At 41.1% G+C, this 10,702-nt stretch overlaps 1 pseudogene; it reads left to right on the top strand.

The window, feature by feature from the left end:
• The first annotated feature begins 264 nt into the window (after nucleotides 1–264).
• LOC143550882 (ABC transporter B family member 15-like) lies at nucleotides 265–10,347 on the top strand (annotated as a pseudogene).
• Nucleotides 10,348–10,702: the final 355 nt, after the last annotated feature.

Below are 10,702 nucleotides of genomic sequence, written 5' to 3' on the forward strand. Positions count from 1 at the left end.
AGAGCCCAAATAGAATGACTGTCATGGACCTTCATAATAAAGCTTTAAACCAGGACACTGATAACGAAAAAAGTCGGGGTTATTAAATTATTAGCAAAAATCAAAACATACTTTAAATTTTATTAAACATTTCTGCTCCAAATCAAAACATACTTTAAATTTATTAAACATTTCTGCCCGCATCTGATTTATCATCAATAATAGAACCCACCCTACACACTAACCCATAATATTAATATATAATCTAACAGGTCTATATATAAATGCACAAAGGCTCCTTCCCACTTACCATAGTTCCTGTGTAAACATGAGTAAGCATAGGCAAGAGACAAATACTAAGAAGGTTAGTAATGGGTCATTCCGGTCACTTTTCATGCATGCGGATAGAGCCTACATGTTACTGATGGCCGTTGGGCTTATAGGTGCCATTGGGGATGGATTATGGGTGCCGGCCTTGTTGGTCTTCACCAGACAAATGATGAACAGCATTGGAGACAGTTCTTCGGTATCCACCGACGTATATATGGAGAAAATCAATGAGGTTGACTACATCAAATCAACCTAATTAATATATATTGATCATTATCATTATAACAAAGTTAATCTAATTGGTTTTAATTTCTTGTTTACAGAATGCTCTTAATATTTGTTACTTGGCTATCGTGACATGGGTTGCATGTTTTCTTGGTAGGTTTTAATCCGCTATATTGTCGTTATTTATTAAAATCGGTTTGAACTTGGAAACTATATTGTCTTATGAGTTTGATTTCTTGTAGAGGGGTATTGCTGGTCAAGAACCTCAGAAAGACAGGCATCAAGATTGAGGCTGACCTATTTGAAAGCAGTTTTAAGGCAAGAAGTGGCATATTTTGACATGAATGTTACAAGCACAGCTGATATCATTGCCAGTGTTTCTAATGACAGCCTGATCGTTCAAGATTTCATCAGTGAAAAGGTTGTTCTTGTTAAATTATTAATTCTTACAATTTTGTGGATCAATTTAATTGTATTCGTGTTTGTAACTTTAAATTATTTTGGGAAAAAATGTGATTCAGGTGCCAAGGTTTGTGACAAGCGTAACAACTTTCTTTGGGGCGTATATTTTGGCATTTATTTTGCTTTGGAGGCTGGCAGTTGTTGCGCTTCCGTTTATCTTAGTTTTAGTTATACCTGGTTTAATTTATGGAAGGATTCTAATGAGGTTATCAAGACAAGTGAGGGAGGAGTATAACAAGGCTGAGTCGGTGGCACAACAGGCGTTTTCTTCAGTAAGAACAGTTTATTCTTTTGTGGGTGAAAAGAAGACCATTAAAGAGTACTCTGATGCTCTAGAAGGTACGGTGAAGTTGGTTTTAAAGCAGGGGTTGGCTAAAGGGCTTGCGATTGGCAGCAATGGTGTGGTTTTTGCAGTATGGGCTTTCTTTTGTTGGTACGGTAGTAGATTGGTGATGTACCATGGAGCTAGAGGAGGAACCGTGTGGTCAGTTGTGGCAGCGATCGCCATTGGCGGATTGTAAGTTTATTTTTTTCGTTCTGACATTTCATCAAAGAACAACCACCGTTGCTACACCTTCATCAAAGAACAACCACCACCACCACCGTTGCTACACCTTCGCTCAAAGAACAACCTGCCGTCACACATCAGTAACCAGCATCATATCCTCGTCATCTCCTCACCACCACCCCTACTGCTATTTCAATTTTGCCTTTAATCCTCGGTTTTGGGTCTGCCCGCCAGGTGTTCGATAAAATGTCTCAATGAGTTAATCGGTTTTTTTGGGTTTACGGAGGGGAGAGCAACTGGCGGTTGCTCTCCTTTCTCCTCTTAGTTCGGGTTTTTACTCCCAAAACTCAGCTCGAGTTTGTTTGTTGGCCTTTTTGTCGTGAGGGATTATGACAAGGGCTCGGATTGTCAAAGGAGCCCCATCAGGGGAGGTGGGCACGGGAGGTTGACATGGTTGTCGGTTCGACATCATTTCTCGTGGTGGATTAATTGATGAGGGTGCTATGTCTAAGACCCTAGAAAATAGTGTGGGTTCGGTGGGTGTTTGACCATGTCCTTTTAGGGGGTTCCATTGTTGCCCGGATGGACGGGCGGGGTCAAGGGGGATCTCTCGGTTAATGGCGCATATCAAACGACTTCATTTGTCGTCGGATGAGCGGAAAGGGACCCTACGGGACGCCATTTCCACGGATTGTGATTTATTTATTTCGGTTGGGGAGACTTTTAAGGCCTCGGACCAGTGGCTATGTGGGGTGTGTATGCGTCCAAATGCTCTTAAACGGACGTGTCGTCATGCTGATGGAGTCACCAAGTACAACGAGGGTGTGGGAGCTGTGGAGGAGTTTATTGTGGGGATTGATAAACCACATGTTATGAGGGATGTTGCTCCCTTGGGAGGGATAGTGGTGGATGAGGTTCTCCTTGACCGCGTCTTCTCTCTTCCTATCAAAACTGTTAAGAGCATCCCTCATAGTTGCCGTATGGCATTTGCTCAAGCGTTAACTGCGGCTCTGGGTAAGGTGGTTGCTATGCCAGACTCTGTTGAGGCATGGGTGAAACTTTTCTTGTTACCGCGGTGCACGCTGCGTGTTTTCAGACCTTCTAAACGTCAGGAGCGCAGGTCCGGTAATAGAAAGTTTTTGCAATGTCAGAGTATTCAACAAGCACTAGCAAGTTGGGGTGCTAAGGATGGTTTTGATGCGCTTATTTTATCCCTTTTTGCCACACCTATAGGGGTGAACTCGAGTCATGGGGAGCCTCTCGCTAAGCACGATGATGTTGCGGTATGCGCCAATGTGAAACAATGTTTACGAAAAGTAGCGGACGGGCATTTTACTGCCGCCATTAAAGTATTATGCTCTTCAGGGGTTGCACCTTTCGGCAATGACACTTTGAAAGCGTTAGTGGCTAAGCATCCCAATTTGCCCCCGCCGGTTATGCCTGCTTCATTGCTTTCTGAGCCTCCTCTTGTTGTTGATGAGAATTGTGTGCTTGGATGCATTAAATCCTTCCCTAAAGGGACGTCATGCGGACGAGATGGATTGAGGGCACAACATATTTTGGATGCATTTTGTGGAGAGGGGTCGCCGATCGCTGTTGGGTTACTAAAGGCTACTATTGCGATGGTTAATTTATGTTTGGGGGGGAGATGCCCAAGGGTTTTGGCAGAGTTCATTGCGTCGGCTCCTCTCACACCGTTGCTCAAACTGGACAATGGGATTAGACCCATTGCGGTAGGTGCCATTTGGAGAAGACTGATCTCTAAGGTGGCTATGAGAGGTGTTGGGAAAGACATTACTAAATACCTGTGCGACTTTCAGTTTGGGGTGGGAGTCCCTAGTGGTGCAGAGGCCGTTCTTCATAGCGAGAACAGGTTTTTAAGTAAGTTCCATTCTGATGGGTCATTGGCTATGCTTACTATTGATTTTTGTAATGCCTTCAACTTGGTGGATAGGACTGCCCTTCTGAATGAGGTTCGGGTCCGATGCCCATCTATTTTCTTATGGGTGAACTTTTTATATGGGCAACCGGCCAGGCTATATGTGGGGGATGGCCACATTTGGTCCACCACTGGGGTTCAGCAGGGGGGCCCTTTGGGACCTCTTTTTTTCGCCTTAGTTCTGCACCCACTTATTCATCTAGTCCAGAGTTCCTGTAAGCTTCTCTTTCATGCTTGTTACCTAGATGATGGTACAATTATTGAGGACTCTAAAGAGGTTGCCAAAGCTTTAGATATTATCAGGTCGGAGGGTCCCCGCCTGGGCCTTGAACTTAATATTAAGAAAACCGAAGTATTTTGGCCGTCGTGCAATGGGGTTAAGGTGCAGGAGGGGGTGTTTCCCTATGAGATTGGAAGACCGGTGCTAGGTGTGAAACTCCTCGGGGGAGACATTAGTCGGGATGCCGTGTTCATCAGTGAACTTGCTATGAAAAGGGCTTCGCGAGCTGTGGAGTTGATGAGCTATCTCCCGCATTTTCGGGACCCTCAATGCGAGCTCCTTTTGCTCCGCTCATGTATGGGAGTTGGAAAGTTGTTGTTTGGTCTCAGAACATGCCAACCTGTGTATGTAGGGGAAGCAGTTTCTGTGTTTGACAATGGCCTTCGGGGGGCGATTGAGGACATCGTGGTTTATGGTGGTCCCTTCTTTGGAGATTTTCAATGGAGGTTGGCATCACTTCCGACTCGTTTTGGAGGTTTGGGTTTATGTTCATCTTCAGACGTTTCTACTTATGCGTTTGTGGCCTCGAGGGCGCAATCTTAGGAATTGCAAGACCATATTCTTCGAGGTTGTGGTATTGATGGGTTTGACTCCGATTATGGGAGTGTGATAGATCGGTTGCACATTTCACTTCCCGATTTTGACGTTAGCGGTTTCTCTAATAAAGACACCGCCTCCCCCCTAAAGCCCAACATGCTTTAGCGAGTGCCCTTTATAGTGGAATCATCAAGAGTTTGGAAATGAAGTTTGATTTATCCCCTCGTCAGAAAGCGGTGTTTGAGTGTCTTCGGGCTCCTCGGGCTCAAGATTTCATAAGTGTTCTCCCTATTGAAGGATTGGGCCAACATATGTCGGCTTTGGAGTATCGGGCCATCCTGAAGTATCGGTTAATGATCCCTTTGTTTCCGATAGATGAGCCGTGCCCGGTTTGCCGTAAGGTTTGTTTGGATTCTTTTGGCGAGCATGCGGTTCACTGCAAAGAGTTGCATGGGTTTAAGTACAGGCATGATTTGGTGAGGGATATTCTATGCGATGTTCTTAAACGAGCCGGAATTTCGGCTAAAAAGGAAGCCCCCGTAAACTTTCTTACGGATCCTCAAGAAGGAAGATCTACATTACGACCGGCCGATATACTTGTTTTTGGGTGGGTAGGGGGAAAACACGCTTGTGTCGACCTCACAGGAGTGTCCCCTCTTGTTGGGATTAGGGACACTGGATTTGTAGCAGGCCAGGCAGCATTGAAGGCGGCATCGGGCAAGGTTGCTAAACACGAGAGAGCTTGTTTGGAGAATCAACACGTGTTTATCCTCTTTGCCTTTGACACTTTTGGTTTCTTAGCTCCGGATGCCGTGGACCTTTTGAATAGGGTTCAGAAAGTTGTGTATAGTAACGTATCAGCCCATAAGAATCAAAACTTTGTTTTTAGTCGGATTGGGTTTGCTATCCAAAAGGGGGTTGCGGCGCAGCTTGTTGCCCGTTTACCTGCCACTTCATTGTAAATCGTTTGGATGTTTCTATGAAATATAATGTTATGATGTGAAGAAAAAAAATAAAATTACAGTTTCAGATGTCTAATGAATCTAATAATGACAGAGCACTTGATTCTGCAATGTCCAACGTGAAGTACTTCTCGGATGCAATGGCTGCTAGCAAACGTATACAAGAAGTAATCAAAAGAGTTCCCGCTATAGATTCAGACAACATGGAAGGGGATATATTACAAGAAGTGTATGGAGAAGTCGAATTCAAGAACATTAACTTTGCATACCCCTCAAGGCCTGAGTCTCTGGTATTCAAAGACTTTAACTTAAAGGTTCCAGCAGGGAAGACAGTAGCGTTGGTAGGTGGGAGCGGCTCTGGTAAATCAACGGCGATTGCATTGTTATTGAGGTTTTATGATCCCATGGAGGAGAGATTTGTGTGGATGGAGTGAGGACCGATAAGCTTCAACTAAAATGGTTGAGATCACAAATGGGATTGGTAAGCCAAGAGCCTGCTTTGTTTACCACCACCATAAAAGAAAACATACTTTTCGGCAAGGAAGATGCCACCATGGAAGAAGTCATAGAAGCTGTTTACCACCACCATAAAAGAAAACATACTTTTCGGCAAGGAAGATGCCACCATGGAAGAAGTCATAGAAGCTGCCAAAGCTTCAAATGCCCATAACTTCATCCCTCAGATGCCCAATGCCTATGACACTCTGGTTCTTTTTCATGTCTTCTAGATCCTGAAATATCAAAAACAAAAAATTATATATCTATATCTATATACCAAATTATATACCTATATCTATATACCAAATATAGATATAGGTTAGACCGTATAAGAAACATGGTGTTTCGGGAGAGATTAGGGGTAGCTAACATATCCGACAAGATAAGAGAGGAGATTGAGATGGTTTGGACATGTGAAGAGAAGACAAATGACGAATCATGTTAGATCCGTAGAAAGCATTACTATAAGGGGGAGGAGGGGTAGAGGACGACCTAAATTGACTTGGGAAGAGAGGATTAGACATGATTTGCTAGATCTAAACCTCTCAGAGGACATGGTTGATGATAGGAAATCTTGGAGACTTAGAATTAAGGCTAAGGATTTTTAGGGTGAAAGGAATACCGTAGGGGTTTTTCTTTACCTGTTTTTGATCACACACCATTATGTTTTCCTCTTTTCATATATTTTCTATATTGTTATCTATACATGTATTGGTATTATTACTACGTGCTATTATCAATTTTATTACTATTAAACTTTGATGCTCCTTATTTTCTCTCATACAATGTTACTCTGAGCTAAGGGTCTTCCTGGAAGGCACATCTCTATCCCGTCGGATAGAGGTACGGTGTGCCTACATCCCACCCTCCCCAGACCCTACTTATAGCTTTGCTATTGGTGTGACCTCACTGAATATGATTGATTGATTGATATCTATATACCAAATAAATAATAACTATTTGCTGACATGTGTCACAATTACGTGAGCCAAACTTATTTTTTCCCTTTTCTTTTGTTTCACCCTTTGCAATATATAAATTTACATCTCACGATATTAAAGGAAATTTTGTTTATTTAATATATTATTTATTCAACTAGTGCAATACACAAATGGTTAAGTTAATAAATTAAGATAAAACCTTTAATTGCGCTTATATCTTAGTCATTCATGATCGTATCTCCAGAAACTTTGGTTCAGAGACCAGTCTTGATAAATTAATCAAATAGAAAATGTGGGGTGTCTCCACGCAAACTCGTGAATGATGAGTTAAAAGTTATTTAAAAGTTTACAAACACAAATATAGAAATTGCACGGTAAACAAATCTTACCATTTAAACTATTTATATGTTTTTTTTTCCTGCAACACACATGCATTGTTTATATTTTTTTTGATATTGTTTATACTTGATATAAAAAAACTATCAAGCAAAACTTTCATATTTCTAGAAATTTTGTCATTTATACATCTGCAAGTTATATTCATAAAAGAACAATCAAATTGATTTGCTCACGTTTTTCTCTGGTAATGAATTGATAATCAGAAAACATAGCAACTGAAAAACTCAGAACGAATTGCCAACTTGCAAATATTATTAATCAGAAAATCTACATCAAAAAACTGATTACAAAGAGTATTTATAAGCATTAGATGACTCCTAATTCTACTCAAACTCAAACACAAACTATCTTTATCTAATATATACTTAAATAGATAAACCAACATGTTTATTTATTCCTTAATATTAAAACGAGTTTGATTACGACTCGAACTCCCGGTTTGGCCCAGCTCACCGAAACCAGTTCAATAATTCCCAACATTTTCTTTGTACCTTTACGCATGTAAGCATAAACAAACAATCAAACTAATTTTCTGGTACATTTTTCTTTTCAATTTAATGACGTTTACCCTACACATGTGAATGTTATATACGCATTTTATACACATATTCAATTTTTTAATTTAAAAACAGATAAACAATAGCCATTGCATTTATCCCCGTTTCTTTCATCTTATAATTTGCTAAGATTTGGAAAAAAAAAATTAAAATTAAAATAACTCGTTACTAGTCTGAATCGCCTTCTCACCTGAACTAGCTGGTCGAACTAACCCGGCAGATACTCCAAGTCCTGGTCTTCCAATCAGGTTGGTAATTCACTTTATTTTATGCTTATATTTGTTGCAAATACAGGTTGGCGAAAGAGGAGTTCAAATGTCGGGTGGGCAAAAGCAAAGAATTGCGATTGCCCGTGCAATAATCAAGTCACCTCGTATCCTTTTGTTGGACGAGGCAACAAGTGCGCTTGATTCAGGATCCGAACGAATCGTTCAGGAGGCACTTGACCATTCGGCCATTGGTCGAACCACAATCGCTATTGCTCACCGTCTATCCACAGTTAGAAATGCGGACATGATATCTGTGGTCCAAAACGGTAAGGTGGTAGAGTCCGGTTCCCATCATGACCTTATTCAACTTGAAAACGGTCTCTACAAGTCACTCGTTCGACTTCAAGAAACCAAGCAAAATGATGAAACCCCTCCACAAGGACTTTCATCTATCTCCTCAACATTTGATGTCCACAACACAAGCACATATGGTCGATCAAGCTCTACCACATTAGTCAGTCACAGTGGAAAGGACAACATTACCTTGCAGGCAAACCAAAAGGTTCCAGTGTTGTCCTTTAAGAGGCTTTTAGCAATGAACAGTCCTGAATGGAAGCAAGCGCTGTTTGGGATCATATGTGCGATTCTATTTGGTGCAATCCAACCGGTGTTTTCCTTCTCAAAGGGAGCAATGATATCCATCTATTTCTTGGAGGATCACGATGAGATCAAGCAGCAAACGATGATTTATACACTATGTTTTGCCGGTTTGTCAGTTCTGTCGATGGTGATTAACATCATTCAACATTACAATTTTGCAGCCATGGGAGATTATTTAACCAAGAGGGTCCGAGAAATGATGTTGGCAAAAATACTCACCTTTGAAATTGGCTGGTTTGATCAGGATGAAAATTCAAGGACTCGCTACTGATGCCAATATGGTATGGTTTTACATTTAGTTGACCTTACCTAAAATAGTTTTTCTTCTCGTTAATTGGTGACAAACTATCTGTCAACAATGATTTGACTCTTTAAACAGGTGCGATCTTTGGTCGGTGATCGATGTTCACTTCTAATTCAAACAGTGTCTACAGTGACGATCACTTGTACAATGGGGTTGGTGATCGCGTGGAAATTGGCATTGGTTATTATAGTGGTTCAACCAATAACAATCATCTGCTTCTATTGCAAACGAGTTCTATTAAAGAACATGTCAAAGAAGGCCATGAAATCACAAGAAGAAAGCAGCAAGCTCGCATCCAAAGCTGTCTTGAATTTGCGTGTAATCACCGCCTTCTCATCTCAAACACGAATACTCAAAATGCTTCTAGGGACCCAAAAGGCGCCAATGCGCGAAAGCATCCGGCAAGCTTGGTATGCTGGATTGGGGCTTGGGTTTTCTCAAAGCCTTATTGCTTGTATTTGGGCTCTAGGATTTTGGTATGGTGGGAAATTGATTAGCAATGGTGATATTGGTGCAAAAGCGTTTTTGCAAACGTTTATGATCTTATTTAACACTGGTAGGGTCATCGCAGAAGCTGGAACCATGACAAATGACCTTGCTAAAGGATTTGATGGAGTGCAGTCGGTGTTCAATGTATTAGACCGCAACACCATGATAAATCCCAAGGATCCAGAAGGTATGAAACCCGAGATCATTACAGGCCATGTAGAGATATGTGATGTTCACTTCGTTTACCCTGCTCGGCCTAACATCATAATCTTTAATGGGTTCTCCATCAATATCGAAGCTGGAAAATCAACTGCTTTGGTAGGACAAAGTGGATCTGGTAAATCAACCATAATTGGGTTGATCGAGCGTTTTTATGACCCGATGAAAGGGGGTTTTCAAAATTGACGGAATAGATATAAGGTCGTACCAATTAAGAACTCTAAGAAAATTTATTGCACTTGTGAGCCAAGAGCCCATGTTATTCGCTAGTACTATACGTGAAAACATCAAATATGGTGTTTCCAAGGAAGTTAGCGAATCAGAGATTATTAAGGCTGCAAAAGCAGCAAATGCTCATGATTTTATAGCAGTTTTGAAAGATGGGTATGATACTTGGTGTGGTAATCAAGGGGTAATGCTCTCCGGGGGACAAAAACAACGCATTGCTATTGCACGTGCAATATTGAGAAACCCCACGATTTTGTTACTAGATGAAGCTACTAGCGCACTGGATAGTCGTTCCGAGAAAGTAGTGCAAGATGCACTTGAGCAGATGATGGTGGGGCGGACTAGTGTAGTGGTGGCGCATCGATTGAGTACCATACAAACCTGTGACACCAATGCGGTTTTGGAAAAAGGGAAGGTGGTTGAAAAGGGGAACCATAGTTCGTTACTAGCAAAAGGGCCATATGGAGCTTACTACAGCCTGGTTAATCCTCGAGAAGCTAGTTCTACTTGCTGTATAGAGGACTGAAATAAGGCGGGATATCACTTGGTAGATCACGCACAAGTGTTGGAAGTAACAGAAAATTACTATGCATATTCTTTAGCTTTTCAACTATCTACTGTTAAATATTGATTAAATTGCAAATATATAAATTATATACTTACCTTCAAAAGCTTGTGCATATATATCAGTATCATGGATTATAACTTCGATCACCAACATTAGATTGCGATTAGTTCGATCACAATCTACATGTCTTGTACATCCACCCCCCAAATAAGAAAGTAAAACAGTCAAACCAAAAGCATCGTTGTTTTGTACATCTGACGCATAAGTCCTTCAATTCAAGCATTGACTGCATCGACAGTCCAATAACAAAGATGTTCTTTAAGAAAACAAAATTAAACAACTTGTGGGCAGACATCTAGCAAATAATTCACTTACTGTAAATTATATTACATTTTCAGTTCATTGACC

The sequence above is a fragment of the Bidens hawaiensis genome, unplaced genomic scaffold, assembly GCF_021521415.1.
Source record: "Bidens hawaiensis isolate Kalapana, Puna unplaced genomic scaffold, B.hawaiensis_p1.1 tig00016190_1, whole genome shotgun sequence".
Classification (NCBI taxonomy): Eukaryota; Viridiplantae; Streptophyta; class Magnoliopsida; order Asterales; family Asteraceae; genus Bidens; species Bidens hawaiensis.